General features: G+C 40.0%; 1 long non-coding RNA gene across 1 annotated transcript; it reads left to right on the top strand.

Annotated features, from left to right (window-relative positions):
• Nucleotides 1-1,490: 1,490 nt before the first annotated feature.
• On the top strand, nt 1,491-5,523 carry LOC106934609 (uncharacterized). Its single transcript, XR_001421732.1, has 2 exons — nt 1,491-1,635; nt 4,973-5,523. It is a non-coding gene; the product is annotated as an uncharacterized LOC106934609 (long non-coding RNA).
• Nucleotides 5,524-6,081: the final 558 nt, after the last annotated feature.

The raw sequence follows: 6,081 nt of genomic DNA, 5'->3' as shown, positions 1-6,081 counted from the left end.
GAAAAAGAAAAGTAAAAAACAGAATGATTACATAAAGGGACAAGTTTGTTTTTTTTCCCACAGCAATGTTAAGGGAAGCACCTAGCAAAAGTAAAAGTGGAGAGCTTAATTTGAGCAGGACTGCAACAGAACAGGGTGCAGGGAGAAACGGTGCCGCTGATTCTCAGGTACCATCATGACAAGCACAGGTTGGGGATTAGAGAGTAATTTCAGGGACGCCGTGTCCTCGGAGAAGTGAGCGTTGTGTGGGTGGAGGGGGTTTTATTAACATTCAGGTGGAAAACAAATTTCTGACTGACACTTTTTTTTCCACCCAGAATGTCATTTATATCAGTTCTCCTTCTGCATCTAAATTAGCTGCAAAAAAAGAAGAAGAAAAACCTACTTAAATATTACCGATTCTAGGTCATTTATGGGGTTGTGTTAAATATTCTTGTTTAACTGAGAACCGAGTCTGATCAAACAGAGTGTCAAAAAGGAATTAGCTTCTTTCAAGTCAAGTCTAATAGAGTTTTTTTTTTTTTTTGCTGTTTGCAACTGTGTGCAATAACATAATTGCAACTCCTGAGATTTGCAACAGACGGCTAAAGTGGGAAGGATGGATGTAAGGAAGCCTGGATGTATTTAATCCAGAGCCACCGGGGGGGCTCAGAAAGAGCTTCACTGCAGCTCAGACTGTCCCAGATAAGGCTTGGTGCTATGGACGCCTGATCGTTACAGGAAGCTTCAAGTCATTGGTGAAAACGGAGCTGACGGAAAGCCGCTCCGGCTACCAGAAAGAAACGTTTCAGCACAGCTATCGCAGCTAGCTAAGCGGTCAAGATAGCTAACAGAAAACAGTCCGACTTGATTGCTGATTAGAAACGTGTTGCAGGTGTGAGGGGAGAGAGAGACAGAAAGGGAAAGAGAAAATGGCGCAGGTGCTATCGGAGAATACACAACCTGGGTATCTAGGAAAATGAATCTAACACCAACAAATAATTAACAAATAACATAATAAAACTACAGGACTGAACTAATGTAAAACATAAACAAAGATAATCTAATCAAAGAAGGAGACTAAGGAATACAGAAAAATGGAACTAGGATGAAATAATGAAAACACCAAAACAACCCAGGAGCCTGACAAGACTGGCTTATGGTTTTGTGGAGAGTTACACATTATCTAGCTTGACTTGTTTAAACTCTGGCATCAATAACAATCGACTCTGATGTTCTTTGCTTATTAAGAGCATCAGATGGATTCAGTCTGCAAAACTAAATGCTGTTTATTTTTTCCTTCAAAGTGGCATTAGCTCATTAAAGGCAGACATAGGCATGCAGATAAACTAACAGTCGCCCATATAACCTTATTAGCACATTTGATTATATCCCGTAACGTTGTCCATTCTCTCCAGAGGCTCATTATGCGCGCTTAGTGTGCAATTAGCATTCCCAGAACTGACTGAGGCTTAACAAGGCTAAACCAGACTGCCGATCGTCACACTGCTGGAGATCCAGGATGAGGCAATGGAAGGCTGTTGGAGTTCGAAACCTTGTTTACAATGGTGGAGATCCGAGTTTTATAATTATAATAAATGTTACTGTCCATAAACAGGAACGTTTGCACCTTTAATCCAGAACCAACTCTGTCCAGTAAGTTTTAGTATGGATTGTTTGTATAAATGTCCTTTAAACTTTAAATTGAAGAAAGTGTTTGTTAATGGGAAATAAGAACAACTAAAATGGTTATTTAGTGTTCTTGTAATTTTGTTGTCAATGCTGTTACTTTTTGACGTTGTGAACTCTGTAGGACTTTGGATGTAGCTCTTGGATAAACTGACGTTTATCTAAGAAGTTTGCAGTCTGACTTTGAGAGACCTTTCCATGAAGATCCAATTCTGGGAAGATTGCTCGTCTCTTTTCACTCATGAAAAGACTGGAGGCAAAACTAAAATTCAACTGATTTTCACATTACACTGAAAATAAAAACTCAAGGAAGAAGAGTTGTTTTAAGATGACAGAAGGTCACTTTGCTCTTGATCCCTTTTGGCCAGCTGTTAGCTTCGGCCTCCTGGACCAACTAATACGTATTTAGATTAGTTGGGTCATGCTAACCAAAAATAGTCTGAATCAGTCTGTAATTGATTTTTGTATGGTAAGTTAAATGCCCACATGATAAGAATGTTATGGGCTGCCGTTTGTGAAGTTACACAGCCAAAAATTAGCAGCAATAATTTGGATTATTTATCCTGTCAGGAAGGAAAAAATTGGGGTTAATTCTTCAGTCCTACTTTCATCATGTTATTCATTCATTTATAAATTTCACAATTTCAAACTATTTAATTAGCTAGCTAAATATGTAGCGATGCAGCATTAAAGGTGACGTAGGTTGCATGGTTTTGATGAGAATGTTTAAAGGATTGAGATTTGACTCTGACTTAGAAAAAAAAGTCACTGTGGACATTTCTGTTTAAAGGTCCAGTTGAAAAGGAAATTATGATTTCCCTCCAGGCTTCTCTTAGGAACACATTTGTGCTATATGAACACTTGGTTCATTGGAGATGAGTTGTTGTCTTCTAAATGAGGTGAAAGCTAAGGGTAAAAAACAAATGTGCATTTTGATGAAGTGTTAAAATCACAATGCCATCCCATCTAGTGGCCTCGCATGATAACTACAGTGGATTTAAGGTGTCTTGGCAATGCCGTCTAAATGTATAACTTTTCTCCAGTCAACAGCACTCGAGTAAACATAGCCTTAATTTCCACTGTATAGAAACCGACAATATTGTAACCCGTTTAAGGAATTCGGCATGAGGGTGTGAAGTATTCCCCTTTCTGCCTGGTCAGCAACATATAATCCCTCGAGTTCCAAGTGAAGGCATAATTTACTTTTCTGAGGAAAGGGGATGAGTTTACAGTTTGCATGATTGTTGATGGAATTAGAGCCATTACTCTCCGGAGAAAGTAAAAAGTGAGTTACAGCCGAGCACAGACTTCTTGGATCCATCTTCACCGGCTGGAACAATTTACTCTCTCCGGCTCGAATATATGGACCCGCTGTCAGACATCCAGCAAATATGTATCAGCATGTCGCAACCTCCGTGCCACGCATCAACAACATTCTACAGCAAGAAAGCAATCCGTTCCTGTCTGTCTTCTTGTTTTGAACCTAAAGTGATTTCTCTGCTTCTTTAGGCCCTCAGTTCTGCTTCCCAAATCCAAGTGTTCCACCCAGAATGGATTTCTATGGATCTTAGTGCTAAGATATAAAGCATATCCCTTCATTCCTTCTGGCTCTGGTGTCTCTCAATATAGGAAATCAGCGGCTTGTGCTCTGAGGATAGATTTTTAAAATGTATTGAGTTCACATTTCAGCAAACCGCCGATCGTTGCGATCACCAAGGCTGAAAAACGATGAGAAACACCTCAAACGTTTCATCTTTTAGATGAGGAAAAATGCATCAGAACAAGTCTGAACATCTCCACATATCTTATTGCTTTCAGTCAGTCCCTAAGTAGAAAAGTTTTCAGTTCTCTGTATGAACCCCGCTACCCCTACCGCGCTCTTTGTTCATTCACTGAACACACACAGCATTAATTAGACGGAGGCCCAGTGTGCTCCCCAGTCCCAGGGCTCAGTCTTCATCATGCGGCTTCTTTGTGTGACTGTGAACATAAATTTCATCTCCTGAGATTGTTTTATTTTAATATGGCCTGAACTGAACTGAGCTACATATGTCAGAGCAGTGATGTGAACCTCTGAAACATTAAACCATTCAGATCTAAGGTAGACATGGGGAAATGAGGAGTTTCTTCATTCTGTCATGGCTCAGAATGGACATGAAACTGGAGTTGAAGATTTCATATAAAGGGGAACTTATACAAAATTCACTTTCTATGTGCTTTTGTATTTACATTTAGGTCTCTAGTACTTACAGAAACAGTCCAGTCTCTTAAAGGGGCAGTATTATCTGTTTTTCAGGCAGATAGCATAATTTTATAGCACAATCAAGTAACTATGTTAACTTCCATTGTCAAAAAATACTCTATCAAATATGACTTAAAAGAAATTTTATTTTAGAATTTAGTGTCTATTTAAAAACTTCTGCTCTTCCTGAAACTCCGCCTTCTGGAAGTCATCACAACATGCCTCCTCTATTAATCCTTTAACAATCGGTTTACCAGAAGTAACTGTTATTATGAGCTCAGCAGATGTCCAGTTCCACCAGGTGTTTGGTAATTGTTGTTGGCTAGTCTGAAGGAGCTGAGTGGAGGAACCAAAGGGGGCAGGCTGCTCTGTGAGGCGAAAGCTTGGAATTTGCAGCTCTGAGGAGGAGCAGCAGCTCGAAGGCGGGGCTAGGTCCACCCAGGTGTTTTGCACAGCTGAATGGTTGCCATGGAGATGAAAGATTTCTCAAACATGCATGAAACAATCAAGGCAAAACTCCTGGCATGTTTTTGATGAGGGAAAAACCTAACATGATGTGAAGCTGGCCCTTTGTGCCATTTTCTGGGAATAAGTGAATGTATTTTTGTGTCCGTTTCAAAAACCTCCTGATTAAGACATCACAATTGACAGGTACAGCCCCCCACCTAGCAACCCAAACAGAGCTAGTCAGCTGGTTTTACCACTGTAAGTGCTGCACAAGTGCTGTTGGAAAACCACAAAAGAAAAGAATTTTGCTAACGCCAACCGATAGCAAGTAAAGTAGCATTGCGCCTTTAGGTCAGAGCTTCTCAAGCCATACTTTCTTTTGAATATTGCAGAAAATTTGTCTGCCAATAATTCCACACAAACAAAACTCATGAACACTGAAACAGGTGACTGTCCTCTTTATTTCTGTTGAGGACAAGTCAATAAATTACTCGTAAAATAAAAAACTAATAATTCAAAGTAGCTTCCTCATCTTGTACATTTTAGACATTTACAGTGAAAGACGAATACAGGACTTTGTGTCAGTTCACACCTCTCTCTGGTTTCCGTTTACAGCCTGAAGTGACGGATACTTACCACCAATCTGAGCTGGGATCTGCTCAGGCATAACTCATGGCTTGCCGACAGCCATGGCCTTCCATTGTTCTCAGAACCAATTAAAAGCAGCTTGCAGAGAGAAAGGCTGCCTCATCTGATATCATCCGTCATGGTAAACATTACCTGCGCTGTACCACTGAACGCCACTGTATCTGAGCCGGGGAACTGATGACTGCGTCTCCAGAAGACGTTTTGTTCCCACCGCCGCATACAACGGGACAAAAAGGAAGAATAAACAGCATTCAACAGCCGCCAATTAGCCAGATTTGACGTGTTTGTTGGGGTTTTTGATGACAACGTTGATGGATTAAACGTGGCGCATTAGTGCGGCGGTGCGTCTCCGTTGGTGTTTAATGGGTTGTAAAAGCAGAGTGGAGATCTATCTCTTCACACCAGAACCAGAGCAGAATATTAATAACTCTGTTAGAATCTGTGGCACATTCGCCTCCGCCTTCTCAAGCATGAATGATTTAGAAGTGAGGGAAAAATATATGCATGTAACCTTGTACAGTTCCAACTCGAGTTTGTCTCTCTACAGTCAGCGAGTGCTGCATTGAGATGCTGCAAATATATACAGAACACCTTCCAACCTGCTGTTTTAGCTTATGAACAATTTCTTCCAGAGAAAAGGGAAATGTTTCCTGAAGTTGAAGTTACCTCTGCATGTTACCCTCACAGTTCAGTTGACATTCATTCTGCTAATTAGACCAAACTGTGTTCACTCCAGTCATCACATCTCAGTAGCTGTGTTTTTGTTACAAATGTGCGCAAAACTTTGTCAATATTCTGCTAATATGGAAAAATCACTAAATAAGAAACACAATTAAACACAATTAAAATCACACGTGATTTGTGTCAATAAAAAACAATGCAGTTCTGTCATCCTCCTACTACTTTCTGTTATCTTCTTCATGGGTTTTGCCAGTGGCAACATCTGGTTGTTGAACATGTGACTCGTGTGACATGAAAGACGCGTTTCCATTGCAGCTTTGCAAAATAAACCATATGGTCACAAAAATAAATAAATTAAAAATAATAATAATAATAATATATATATATATATATAT

Source organism: Poecilia latipinna, unplaced genomic scaffold, assembly GCF_001443285.1.
Source record: "Poecilia latipinna isolate Pla-1442-1.1 unplaced genomic scaffold, P_latipinna-1.0 Scaffold1834, whole genome shotgun sequence".
Classification (NCBI taxonomy): Eukaryota; Metazoa; Chordata; class Actinopteri; order Cyprinodontiformes; family Poeciliidae; genus Poecilia; species Poecilia latipinna.
This window is presented reverse-complemented; position numbering and strand designations above follow the sequence as displayed.